Consider the following 14,919-nt stretch of genomic DNA (forward strand, 5'->3'; position numbering starts at 1 on the left):
CAGTGTCTTAAATATGATTTTTCTATTGTCATCTAATCTTATTATTTCTAAAAAAATTCCTTCCTAACTATAAAATTTTAGATTATATATAGCTCTGTTAGTAATCATTTTCTTTTGCATTGAAACTGGGTTGTTAATCTTACTTTTGATAAGAAATTTCACATTGTTACAAAAACAAAAAGAGGAGTCTATACCTATTAGTTCACCCATGGATGATCCTAATTTCCTAAGTATCTCTATTTATAATAATTTTGGAGGAAGAGATTGAATGGTAAACCATGTTGGCAACATGATATCTAGCATTCCTTCCTTACAATCTAGGGTACATTCAAGAATTTTAACAACATATCCTTTGAAAAAGAATTCATAAGCAAAAAAAAAGTCCTTTTTGACATATTCATCAGAGCAATGCAAATAAATTAATCTATCTGAATAATGGGATATACTTACCTAATCCTCACAATATTCTTGTAAGTAGTTATTGAGGCTAAGCAATTCACTCTTGGGACCATTCCAAAATGTGAATACTCTAACCTTTTAGCACTCTTGCCATCTATCTTCACTTTCTCGATTGCTGGTAATGATGATATTGCCACAAGAAATTAGAGGAACAGGAACAATGGAAGACCTAGAGGGCTATGCCAGACCAAGAGAATTGACACTTAAGGACCTCTGATGAGGGGGAATATATGACTTTAGATAAGTGTCTGTAGATGGGGGACTGGGATACTCTAACCTACTAAGGTGAGCTTGAGGTTGGAGGGGGAGATCTACAAACACGTCTAGAAGAAACCCTATCTGTTTGTAGTACAATTCATTATTGTTTGATTGAGCATATTTAGTGAGATTAAAAACCCTAATTTGGTTGTCCATACTTCTTGTGGAGAAAATAGTTGGTTGAGGTCTCAGAAGCCCTGACGAAACTGAAGACCAGAATAGATACTCGTGCTTGGATTGGTTTATACTACAACAAACTATCCTCCTTCTCCTCTCTTTTCTCCTATTGCGGGATATTGGATCCAAGAATGCATGACTGCTACCCATGGAGTCCTTGGTCTTTTATTCCATCTAAAATGGAGAATTTGTTCACAATATCGATCACATAATCTAATCTAGCAGTCTCTTTTTGGAAAGGGAGACACAACACTCTATTCTGGGACTTCGAGTTAACCTTAAGGTTACTGACCATCCATGGATGCAATCTAGGGTTTTTTGCAAGAGGTTTGCTTTTGCTTCCAATCAATTTGCCTACTTTATTCGCATTTTTTGAATAGTTCACCATCAGAGCTAATATTTTTCTGATTAAAATATTGAATTATTTTAATATTTTTAATAATTTTATTTTTATCCTTTTTATACTTACCTTTTTATGATTTCACTAAAGTTTGAACAATATTTGATTTATGAAATATTTATAAATATTTGAATCATGACATCTTTTATCTTTTAATAATTTATTTTTTATTAGAAGGCATAAAATTCTTTCTAAAAAATTAATAAATTAACATTATTATAATTTCTGATTTTTCTCAAAATATGTAAATATAAGGTTGAATGAAAATTAACATTCTTAAATTATTAAGTTTGGAAATTAATTATGATTTTTTAAATAAATAAATAAAAGTTAACAATTACAAGTAGGAAAATTAATTAATTTTATTAATGAATGAAAAATAAAATATATTTCTTATATTAATTTTTTTAATTAAAATTTAAGGCATTGGAGGCATATTATTAAGAATTTGTTTTATTATATGTATTTTATTATACAATATCACTAAGATAAGAACTAAGTATAAAAAGAACTTAACTATAAAAAGAGTTTGAAATAAAAAAATTAAGGTACACTTTTAAAAATTAAAGACACCGAGAGTGTTTTTCCTTTATGTGCACTTGCCGTCTACCATGACTGAGATCAAAGTAAACAATATGATTCATGGAAGGCATGGGGCATACTAATTTCGTACCTCATGCTTACTACTAAGAAGCTACTTCGTACAACCATTGCAAAGAGTAGAATTTAATAGAGTTGAAACATCATAATAGTCTTCCCACAATACATCCATTTGCTCTGCCTCTTCTCCGTCTAATGACAAATTTGTGCCCCTCAAATTCACTCCATGGCTTTCATCAAACGACAGATTTTTGCTCCTTAATTTTACCTGGTATCCATGATGGCCAAGGGGGCAATATGTCATAGAAGTACTTCTATGGCAAGAGCGACTGGAAATGTGGTGATGGTAACCAAGATCGCAATAAATAAAACCTCCTTCATCTTGCAAATATGTTAGCTTCTAAAAACATGAGTGCAGAACATATGAAGGTGGGTTCACAAGAGTAATGAGTCTGCATATCTGGATTGGGATTTATATGGAGTTTTGGCCAACTTGTGTGAATTTCTAAGTCTAGATTACAGTTATAAACAAGGGACGTGATGCGTCACAGTTCTTGCCATATGCTATAAAGAAGTTTGGAATAGAGTTTTATTAGTTCGATGAGAATTTATGTTACCTTGGAATATGCCATAAAATTATGAAAGTAACTAACAAAAAAATTAGCAAATAAACTTAAAGAGCATTGTAGAACAATATTCAATGGACAATATTTAGTGGCTATCAAATTTTGAAGTTGTAAGAAGTATGTATATAGAAGACTGTCAAATTTATGTGCAATAGAATTTGGCAATAGATAAATACATCGGCATTCTAGTAATTCTATGACGACCCACGACTTGATTGAGTTTATCGTGGGAAAATTAAAATGATGTTCATATTTTTGTGCATTTTCGTAATGCAAAATCTGCATTGCTTTTCCATTTTCTGAAGTGGGAATTGCATTCATAGAAGCAAGCATGGATTAGAATAGAAAATCTGTACAATCTATGCTTTAAAAAATAAGTATAAATGCATGTGAATAGCAACAAAGGCAATGACAATAATAAAAGCAATAAAAGTTCAAAACAACATGGAAAACTGAAATTAAGTAATTCTTCTTGTTCATGCCTTTAGGCAAATACGTGCAGATATTGAATAGTGACATATACTGAGATAACCCTGACAGGTTATTGCTTTTTCCAGCACCAAAAAAACTCTTAATACTTCGGCTCTGATACCACTGAGATAACCCCAACAGGCTATTATTTCTTTTTCAACACCCAATAAACTTATTACTTCAGGATTCCGACATTTTGTCAAGCAGTTTGCAGTCAAACTTAGATACCATTGAGTGAACCTCACTAAATAAGACACTAAAGTAACAATACTAGAGAGTAGTTACTCATCAAATACATGAGACAAGGCTAATCCTTATGCAATGACGAAATTGCAAGAGATATAGCACCCTTGTTTTTTTTATTACAAACAAATTGAAGAATAACAAAGTCTGAAAAGAATTACAACTGAGCAATGAAGAACCTAGTAATCGGAAAATAGGATTTGATTTAGAGTCGTCACCCAATGGACAGGATGTGTTGCCGTCTCTCCTCTATATAATCTGCCAAAGAAAGATCAGAATACGAGGTCATGTCCTGCTAGTTAATGGACCATTTCTTCCTCTGCCGCGGCTACCTTATTTCTTGTATTGTGCTTGTAACCTGACCATGATCATTAAATCGCTTCTTGCCCACACTGTCGGAAGATGGGACCGTCGGTTGCAAGGTGAGGTGAAGCCGATAGGAAAACAAGTGCACCAATTACGATTTGTCCATTAAATCCTTCTGTCGGCCCTTTGCAAGATTAATCGCTGATCACAATCACTTGAACGACTGTCAGGTTAACATTCCGCGTCCTCGATACTCCTAGTGATTCGACAGCGATTTGAAAGTGGGGAATTTCCAAGCTAGTTCGGTTTGAGATTATTTCTCCTAAGTCGTGTTTTGCAGTAATGCCCAAGGGGAATGCCAAACCCGCGGATTGGTGTGAAGGACCAAATGCACCTCCGCCCAATGCGATCGCGTGACCCAAACAGATTCACAATTAATCTGTTCTTTGACTGCTGCTGTTGGCGGAATGAGTTCGAGATTGTTTTCTAACTCCTGCGGTGGTGAGTTCAAGATTGTTTTCTAACTCCCAATGAATTGGCGCTGATGCTTCTGCCGGTCGCGCTGACTATCCACCTTCAGCGATCTTGAACAAATGCATGTGATATGCACTCCTCAGAACTGACGCCTGTGCGATCCTACTGCGGAATGTGACGAATCAAGACCCACGCAATCGGATGACAATGTTGGCTCAAAATAAACTGGTCTTTGCGGGCGTGGTTGGCCGTCAGGAAACCCTCTATCTCTGATTAATTCTTTCCCTCTGTTAAAAACTTTTGCGAAAATCTGGCCTTAGGCCACAACTTTGCTTCAATGAAATGCCTGTGGTACCATTTCCAGGATTGCAATAATTCGGATGATATTTCACACCCTCAAAATTGCGTACCAATTGAGAGTTATCGTTCTCAATGGCCAACTGTGACAATCGTAGAAACCCTAGGTTCCACAATGCACCGGTGATTGAATCACAATCTGAAAATCAAAGAGAGATAATCAACTGCCTGATTCGAATGGAGCCCCGGGGTGCCTATTTATTCTTTTTTTCTCCACCTTCTCCAGAGACTTCTAGAACCCTTTCGATCTTATCCCTCAAGTGACTTTATTAAATATTTTCCAAGTCACTTTATTAAATACAAGGTTATCTTTTAATATTATGTATTTAATTAAAATAATTAATTAGTCATCCTTGGACAACCAGATTAATTAAATTAATTAAATCGAACTGTCACCAAAAAATTGGGGACATGACAATCCGCCCTTCCTGAAATTGCTTGTCCCCAAGCAATGGCTGAACCATGACCCAATCAGTCTTCCTGGATCCCAAATGTAAATTTGTGTATCATCCCAATCCGCATCATACTCCCGTGGATAAATCATCAATACCAGTAGCTGAGAAACTGTACTCAACATCCAAACAACTGACACTTCTGATGAAATTATCTGAAAACCAACTGTAGATGTCAATAGAAGAAAACATTCTGCGGAACTCAAGCCAACTGAAACATCAACTCTATCAAAACTCAAACCCCTGTCAAAAAGACACCTGCACCCAACTGCACTGTAGATATGACAACAGCCATAGGTACCTGAAACACTGCCATCAAATCCAATCTCTGAAAAACTGCTCCGGGCGTGTCGATGCTGCAGGCTGAGTAACTTGCAACTGCCAATTTTATTTTCAAAATATGGTGCCAATCTATCCCCTAATGGATGGTAAGAAACTGGAGCCAATCTACATCTGCATGAAATAAAATTTTCTATCTCTGTGTCAAAAGAAAAATGATGAGCGTACCCTACCATATAATGCCGGTAAGAACCTCCAAACTCTGCTGCTGGCTCATCATCACTGAACTGCAAATCAACAGATGGCTCCATTTTCTGACTCCAAGTGACTGTAGGCTGGATAGGATCCCGTGCATTCTGCTCAACAAACCCTTCCTCGAGATCCCTGTGAGGTAGCATAGTAGAAAGGACCCCTATAATCTTCTCAACCAATCCGCGAATAACACTAGTATCTTGGATGAGAACACCTTCTGTCAACTAATGCGAGTCCAAATGAACACATGCACTGTCCAGCAAATACTCCATAAATGATTCAGTGCAGTAAAAATTATATGAGGAAACATTTACACACTCCCCTTTACACCACATCGGGTCCTCCTGTAAGGATGGCGTACTCAACTGTACCACACTATCAACTATCTGAGTAGAATCAATCTGGAGACTTGACTCAACTGGTATCCCAAATTCATTAGAACCAACTTCCTCCAAACCCTGAACATGTGTGTCAGTCTTAACAATATGCTCCTTAGTAGTAACTGCGGAAGTGTTCTTACCATCATCCACCTCAGTAGTCAAATGAACTGGGTCTGGGGCTGGTTTTGACCGCAAATGCTCCAACTCCACGGTCACCTCCTTCAACTGAAACTGCGACTTCTGTAGATCTCGCTGTGTGTCCTCTAATGCCTCAGTAGTCGCTATGAGCTCTTGGGAAAGCTCACTCACCTCCTCTTCACGATCCAAGAGTGCCTCATAGGCTGTACTCCCCCACTCAACCAAGTGATCACGGTCGGCTACCAATCGTAAATAATCCTGCTTTAAAATCCGAACAGCTTCACGCAAGGCATGAATCTCTGCCAAAGAAAAGTAACCACCACTGGACTCATCTGTCATAGAAGAACCCCAACCAGTAACAGCCAACAACTGTCGAGCAGTATCAAAATGCTCACACGCGATAGCAATGTCTCGCTCACTAACTTTCAACTGGCTAACCACATGAGGGCTCTGGCTAGACTGTCTTCTATAAACTCCCTCTGACACATTGACTGGAGGAATGTCTTCAAAAATACTGGTCTCTGGATTATTATCATCCATATTTTTTGAATCAACTTTAAAACTCATATCAACATCCAGAGTGTCAAAATCTGTAGTCCTGCTATCAAGCTCTTCTGTACCTAAAGAAACTGTCAAGGAAGCTGAATCTTCAAAACTGTTCACTTCATTCTCCCGAATGTCATCAAGGTCAAAACGATCCTGGGACTCATCTGTACATGCTTCCAAATATGAAAAACCTTCAACACCTTTCAGCAAGGATGGTCGAATGGAAATATGAACCAAACCCAACAACGGTGCATAAAAACTAATACCAACATCGGATGTTCTGCTGGCACAAGGGAAGACAACACCGTATATTCTGCTAATCAAATTCATGATAGCATTCAAACAAACATTGCTACTATTAAGTGTTAAAGATCTCCAGTTAACTGAACCCCAAATGCCCCTGAAACATTCTTGAGTCCATATCCGTGAACAAGGAACAGCTGGTAACTCAAGCAAACTCCTTACCTGAGTAATGTGACCAATACCAACTAACGTCACATACCTGTCTGCCATTGTCCTTGTATCCTGGATGTGAATGCAAGATGAACTCGTAGCATTATCAGCTACCATATATGATCTGTCAAATGTAGAAAGCTGAGTGCAAGATGAACTTAAGCTCAGCTCCATGTCGTGCTCATTCCCATGTCTCTCCCAGTCCTGTAATGCCAAAGTTGCTCGAGTGTCCTCAAGCTCGCAAGAAAGCTTGACAACTTCCTCCTCCTTCCTCCTCAAGGCATCTTAATAGTCTTTGGCAAGGCTTAGAAGATGGTCACGATCTGATAGAAGATGTAAATAACTCAACTTCGTCGTTCCCATTCCTTCACCAATTGCATGTAAGTCACAACAAGGAGAATTCGCCTGAACTCCCTTATGTCTTCCTTGTAACTGAATCATCTGGATGTGTTCTTCTAACATCTCCCGCATCCTGTCATGATGAGATAAAGAAGCCACAATACTATCTTTGCTTACCTTCAGCTGGCTGGACAAATCATGTGAAGTACTGCCATTCTCATCCTCATGTGACGAAGCATCTAACTGAGCCTGGTACTCTCTGTCAGCAAAATCATAAATGCTCGATGTCTGCTCATTTTCACCAAGTATCTCATCACCAGGCACAATGACATCTTCATCATCATCTGAACTCACTTCACTGTAATCATTGCTTGTCGGAACCAAACTACCCTGAGTACATGAGACATCACCCTTGGGAAACCTGTATACAACTGTCTCAACTTGAGTGTCAAGTTGACAATTATTATCTATCAGCGTAATATTCTTCACCACTTCTTCCTGTGACCGAACTGAAGCCTCTGACCGGTTGCACACTTGTTTCTCGAACTCCTCATTAAGGTTCCTAGTAGCATCTCTCATTGTATCAGTCAACGCTTTGTGAGAAGATTTGTCAAAACGAAATCCAGTTGATTTATTCACCTTAGCTGGGACGGACAGCCTGTCAAGCATATAGTGGTGTTTAACCAACAGTTCAGACATGTTATGTTTGATCTTTCTGAGCTCATCCTGAATACCTGAATAGTCCTCCTTTCCACAATTCCGACTCTGAATACTCTGTCTATTACTTGTCCGAGATTGTGTCCTCGGAGACTTTGTGCTGTACCTGTCCATCTTGTTTGAAGTAAAGCGCTGATCACCCATGTAATTCGGTTCTCACCCCACAGGATGGCAAGAAAACCGCTCTGATACCACTGAGATAACCCTGACAGGTTATTGCTTTTTCCAGCACCAAAAAAACTCTTAATACTTCGGCTCTGATACCACTGAGATAACCCCAACAGGCTATTATTTCTTTTTCAACACCCAATAAACTTATTACTTCAGGATTCCGACATTTTGTCAAGCAGTTTGCAGTCAAACTTAGATACCATTGAGTGAACCTCACTAAATAAGACACTAAAGTAACAATACTAGAGAGTAGTTACTCATCAAATACATGAGACAAGGCTAATCCTTATGCAATGACGAAATTGCAAGAGATATAGCACCCTTGTTTTTTTTATTACAAACAAATTGAAGAATAACAAAGTCTGAAAAGAATTACAACTGAGCAATGAAGAACCTGGTAATCGGATAATAGGATTTGATTTAGAGTCATCACCCAATGGACATGATGTGGTGCCGTCTCTCCTCTATATAATCTTCCAAAGAAAGATCAGAATACGAGGTCATGTCCCGCTAGTTAATGGACCATTTCTTCCTCTGCCGCGGCTACCTTATTTCTTGTATTGTGCTTGTAACCTGACCATGATCATTAAATCGCTTCTTGCCCACACTGTCGGAAGATGGGACCGTCGGTTGCAAGGTGAGGTGAAGCCGATAGGAAAACAAGTGCACCAATTACGATTTGTCCATTAAATCCTTTTGTCGGCCCTTTGCAAGATTAATCACTGATCACAATCACTTGAACGACTGTCAGGTTAACATTCCGCGTCCTCGATACTCCTAGTGATTCGATAGCGATTTGAAAGTGGGGAATTTCCAAGCTAGTTCGGTTTGAGATTATTTCTCCTAAGTCGTGTTTTGCAGTAATGCCCAAGGGGAATGCCAAACCCGCGGATTGGTGTGAAGGACCAAATGCACCTCCGCCCAATGCGATCGCGTGACCCAAACAGATTCACAATTAATCTGTTCTTTGACTGCTGCTGTTGGCGGAATGAGTTCGAGATTGTTTTCTAACTCCTGCGGTGGTGAGTTCGAGATTGTTTTCTAACTCCCAATGAATTGGCGCTGATGCTTCTGCCGGTCGCGCTGACTATCCACCTTCAGCGATCTTGAACAAATGCATGTGATATGCACTCCTTAGAACTGACGCCTGTGCGATCCTACTGCGGAATGTGACGAATCAAGACCCACGCAATCGGATGACAATGTTGGCTCAAAATAAACTGGTCTTTGCGAGCGTGGTTGGCCGTCAGGAAACCCTCACTCTATCTCTGATTAATTCTTTCCCTCTGTTAAAAACTTCTGCGGAAATCTGGCCTTAGGCCACAACTTTGCTTCAATGAAATGGCTGTGGTACCATTTCCAGGATTGCAATAATTCGGATGATATTTCACACCCTCAAAATTGCGTACCAATTGAGAGTTATCGTTCTCAATGGCCAACTGTGACAATCGTAGAAACCCTAGGTTCCACAATGCACCGGTGATTGAATCACAATCTGAAAATCAAAGAGAGATAATCAACTGCCTGATTCGAATGGAGCCCCGGGGTGCCTATTTATTCTTTTTTTCTCCACCTTCTCTAGAGACTTCTAGAACCCTTTCGATCTTATCCCTCAAGTGACTTTATTAAATATTTTCCAAGTCACTTTATTAAATACAAGGTTATCTTTTAATATTATGTATTTAATTAAAATAATTAATTAGTCGTCCTTGGACAACCAGATTAATTAAATTAATTAAATCGAACTATCACCAGAAAATTGGGGACATGACATATACCAATCATTATATGCAGGTTGTGTTGAAAATGATGCATATGCTTCGAAACAAAATAAGGTCACAAAGAAAATATTATTATCATTTACCATGTTACCATTATGACAAAGACAATACTAAGTTCAATTAGAATAATAGCATGCTATAATTACTGTCAACATTAACATTGATGCTCTAGTAATTTAAGTATCAAAAAATTACTATCAATCTTTTAAGTGATTTCATCTAACACTTTTGATCAGCTTTAACAACAATCATTCACCCTAGACTGAGAAAGAAAGAAAGAGACAAAGAGAGACCATTAAGCCCTCTAAGCTTGTATGCCTCTAGCTAGTTTCTAAATTTGTTAATATCAGATTTTCTTTTCTAAATAACCAAATGTTTTTAAATTAAATGCAGCTTCATACCAACTACTACAGAAATTGCATTTTCTCATTACATCAAGTAGTATTCTTTCTTTCTTAGCCATTACATTACAACCAATGATTTACATTTTATGTTTAAATTTACAAATGTCCAACCTATCAGTTATGTTATGATACGAACAGAACTCAATACAAAACAAATATAGATAACTGAAAAGTATAACTATAACCAACAAAAAAATGATGAAGGAATCCAACATGACAAGTCAACATTTAAGTGGGAGTTATAAAGCCAATGAACTAGCTAATGAGGAATAGTAATGAAAACAACTTCATGAGGAAAAATATATCATGCAAAATAGTGGAAGTTAATTGTTGTTACAAGAAGATAAAATCTAATGTTGAAATACAAATTTGAATCCTAGTTGCCTACCTAAAAAAATTATGGTGGAAGACTACTACCTTAAAAATTGCATCTAGAATACTAAAATTCCAAAGCAAATGAAACAAATTCCACAGAAATAGCAACAACGGAACCCTGGAAATCTCTCATCAAATAGACTCGTTAGGTTCTTTAGTTTCAATATTAATTTTCTGAAGAATGAAGACTTGGTTATAAGCAGTAAGGACTTGATGATGTAGAAACTGTAGTAATAAAATTGTGAAAATGATGTGTGTTGTCATTGCAAGTGTAACAAATAGAAGATTATGTTCTTATATGCCAAGGGCAATTTTTTTAGAACATTCTCTTGTAAATTTATTCACTAAAATTAGGAGGGAATTCTGCACTCTCTAGATGATTTGATTTAAAGAATTGATTTGATCCTATAATTTTGTTAGAATTGTGCTGTTGTACTATTGCTCGACGTATTAATTAGGTGTAATGCCTTGTTATATAACACAAATTTCTAATCCTTTTACGAACTGTAATCACCTACAATAAACCATGTGCAAGTAGATTAGTACCTAAGGTTTAACTTATTAGTTGGATATTGTCCAAACTTTTTACTTGTTTTGTTGGGGTGTTGGATTTCTTCACCTTACTAAAGGGATTTATATTAGAGGTAATCACTCATGTGTGGACATGGATTTGTTGTTTCCAGTTATAAATCAATACATCTACTTTTTCCAAGAGCATAAGAAATTCTTAACTCCCTGATTTGTATTCAGCACTCTCTCAAATTTGATTTGATGCTAGCAGAGACATTCCTTAACAAGTTATTTTAGCCTTTGCTCCAATTATAACAAAAACTGGAAGTCAGGCCCCTGAAATTAGCAGACCAATAACATGCATATCAAAGAAAAATTAGCAAAGATCTATATAAATTTGAGGCATATATCTTTTTATTTTAAAGATATTCTTTCTGTCAAAAATAATGTTTATGGAAAATATGGAGATCAACAAATTCAGAGATGATTGCCTACAAAGAGAAAACTAAAAATTAAATGGACAATACCAATTCATACATTCACTATTGAAATAGTAGTAAGACAATAAGTAAAGCCAACTACAAGCTTTATAGTATAATAATTTAGAGGCCGAGCCCTTAACCAGTTATTGCACGGCACAGAGACTTCAGATATACTTCCAAAAGGGGATGGGAATTTCTAACAAAGGAGACATAATCTACAAATCTAATCTATTCTATATTGTAATTATATAACCTTGAAAACAACAAGAAAAAGGAGAAAAAAGAAACAGCAATTTTTCAGCGTATACTGAGACCATCAAACAGCATTGAATCTATGATCTGCAAGTTGAAAGCATTAAGTCCGCATCATGGTTGGCCATAAAGACCCATCATTTGGTCTCAATATCTACGCATATTAATCATAAGAAAAAAACTGTACTCAAATAAGGCACACAAATCTTTGAATAATCATGTTTAGCGATGAATAAAAATGAGAACAACGAGAACAATCAGAGTCAGGCTGTAGCAAGGTACTCCTACTCCTGCTCTGCCACTGTGGCATCCTATTTCTCCACCTCTCTTCCCGCTGCAATAGCTACTGGGAATGACAAAGATCTGGCTCTGGGTCTCTATAAGGGGGCATGCTACGTACTTCGGCTGCAATGCCCCCTGAACTATGGCTGCAAACATTTTCGAACCACTTGGGAGAGGAAACCCTAACTCTAATGAACCTCGACAAAAATTATTTTTATGTAAAGAATAATATGCAGATTTTCATGAACCCAAAGCACAATTATAGTTTACATTTTCGAGTATTAATATTACATTCTTCCAAACCACAATCACAGCTACAATTTTCAATCTTCTAAGCCGAGAGCTTAGGGTTTGGATCTCAGGACCGACAAGGACAGAACAAATACCAATCACTCATTGAGCAAATCAAATTGAAATACCTCACAGGAAATCACTTAACTGGCCTAAATCCAACTTCAAAATTGCATATTAAAACATCACAATCTTAAGCATACCTTGAGATGCACTTTGCCAAAAGGTTGTCTGCAGTCTCTATTTTCGATCCGGGTTCCATGCACGTTCTTGGGCTTCTTCATGAAATTCAACGACTCATCACCTGTCACTCTGATGCCCTTCTCAGTCTGTCAATTGACGACAATCTTATGCGGTCCGTGTATTTTATAATATGACAAAACACTGTCCTGAAGCATGAACCACCGAGTCCTCCATCCCTTGCCATAATTAACCCACTTATACAAAATCCCTGCAATGCCTTCTCCGGCAATAGTATTCACCGTCTTCATATCTACCGGCTCTTGACTGCAAATGGAAGAAGCAGAACGCACCGACGCATTGCCGTTGAATGACGAAGATTTCTGTCCACGGCAGCCGAAGGCAGTAACAAACAGTTGGTTTCCGGACAGACGAGCATTATTTCTACTTCTGCTTGCTATTTGAAAATAATCGAAGGGATGCTACAACAGAATGCTAACAGATGCATTTGCTAGGCAGTACCATTTTAATTGTCCATTCTGTTGTTTGATTGATGAAAAATTGGTCTCTGGATCGAATCTGGGCATGCTCTCGGAGGATTTTCAGTAGATTTCTTGGCTAGAAAAGAATTTCATGACGCACGGTAGGAATTTCAGAACCATGATGTTTTAAATTTAGTATGTCATACATAGATAAATGCCAACCGACTCCAAGCATTAATGAATGTTAATTAATTCCCAACGACTAAAGACAAATGCAAAGATTTAACTGGCAGAGACATACTATGTCAAGGGTATTTATTGGTTCATAGCTATTATTAATAATTATCAGCCCTTTTGTTTTCATCCTATTTTCTTTTGGAAAAATTATTCAATGGAATGTCAAATAAACAGTATTTTATATATTTGGAAAATAGTTTTTTTTAAAGGAACATTAAAATAGATTAGGCTTGTGCAAAAATATTCTGATCTTATTGGTCAGATTAATGAAACTAAAAGCACCTGTATGAATGCATTAGTATTAATGCCATAGGCAGAAACTAATAATAACAAATCTATTTTAATCTTATAGTAGAAATGACTTTGCTCACTTATTCCAACCGAGCAGAAATGCACCTCCAGACAGACGAATTGGAACAGGCATTGTTGGACTCCAACTAGTGTCTTCATATCAAACCCGACCATATGAAAGCCCTCTTCCAAAAAGGTCGAGCTCGCATGGCCTCGAAGATGATGCCCAAGCATGCCAGCTTTTGAAAAGGGCGTTACATATTAGCCCTAGGAAAACAGACATTTATGCTGCTTTGCAAAATTCCATGGCTACTTGTTATGATATTTCATATTTCTTGCTCAGAATGCAAACCCCTCGGCATTGTTTCTCATTACATACCATGAACATAGCGGCTTCTTTATAGACTAATACAAATTACAACAATGAATATTATATATGGTTGAGTTCTTCGGATGACTGAGTGGGTTGGTGTTTGGCTTAGTGCTCCACACAGTTGAGTGGGATGCACGATTATTGCTCATGATGGTAAAGTGAGATCAAAAAAATACTTAACAAAAGTCTGAAACAATAGTCTAAAACCATTTTCTGGCGGTAGTATTCAGGTGCAATGGTTATCCGACGACATAATCTTCTACAATCTCGACTTTTGAAGCTCTCCGCAAGACATCCATACGCTTCCTAAGGTCTGCCGGCATTATCATTCAAATTAAATTCTGAAATGGGTGTCAGTTTATCTTGAGCCGTCACCATTTGTAATCAATATCAATAAATTATTTTCTTTAAACTATTTTGTGGTGTGAGACAATTTTCAGCTGGAGGCAACTCCAAAGGAAAGCCTATTGGATAATAAAGTAAAATAATTATACAGATTAAACAATCAAGTGAAATTGTGATATTGTTATCATAGTTTAACTTATAGTTTTTGAGTCAAAATGGAACACTTAACATATTGGATTTAGGTGATGTTCATAGAGGTGAAGTATCAGGACTTTCGGTTAGATCACTCATCCCGCTACTACTCCAACTCGAGTGTTCTTACCTATGGAGATTCCTCCATAATTAAACTCACTCTGATTGCAATCCTATTTACAAAACCGTCACCAAGTATTGTACCTTAATGAACCATTCACTCTTAAGCCTCTTAAACTCATCAATTGATAAGTAGGAGATATTTTCCACAGTAAGTCAAATTATGATATTGCTATCAGGATTCAATTGTGTAGTTTTTGAGTCAAACTCATTGACCCATATTT

At 37.2% G+C, this 14,919-nt stretch overlaps 1 pseudogene across 1 annotated transcript in view; it reads right to left on the bottom strand.

The window, feature by feature from the left end:
* LOC149544953 (uncharacterized) overlaps positions 1-12,900 on the bottom strand; it is a 50,597-nt pseudogene extending 37,697 nt beyond the window's left edge. The window contains exon 1 of the transcript XR_016355087.1: positions 12,679-12,900. The product of XR_016355087.1 is annotated as an uncharacterized LOC149544953 (transcript). The remainder of the gene's footprint in view (positions 1-12,678) is intronic.
* Positions 12,901-14,919: the final 2,019 nt, after the last annotated feature.

The sequence above is a fragment of the Cupressus sempervirens genome, chromosome 8 (assembly GCF_028749045.1).
Source record: "Cupressus sempervirens isolate cs-2001-9-10 chromosome 8, ASM2874904v1, whole genome shotgun sequence".
Taxonomy (NCBI): domain Eukaryota; kingdom Viridiplantae; phylum Streptophyta; class Pinopsida; order Cupressales; family Cupressaceae; genus Cupressus; species Cupressus sempervirens.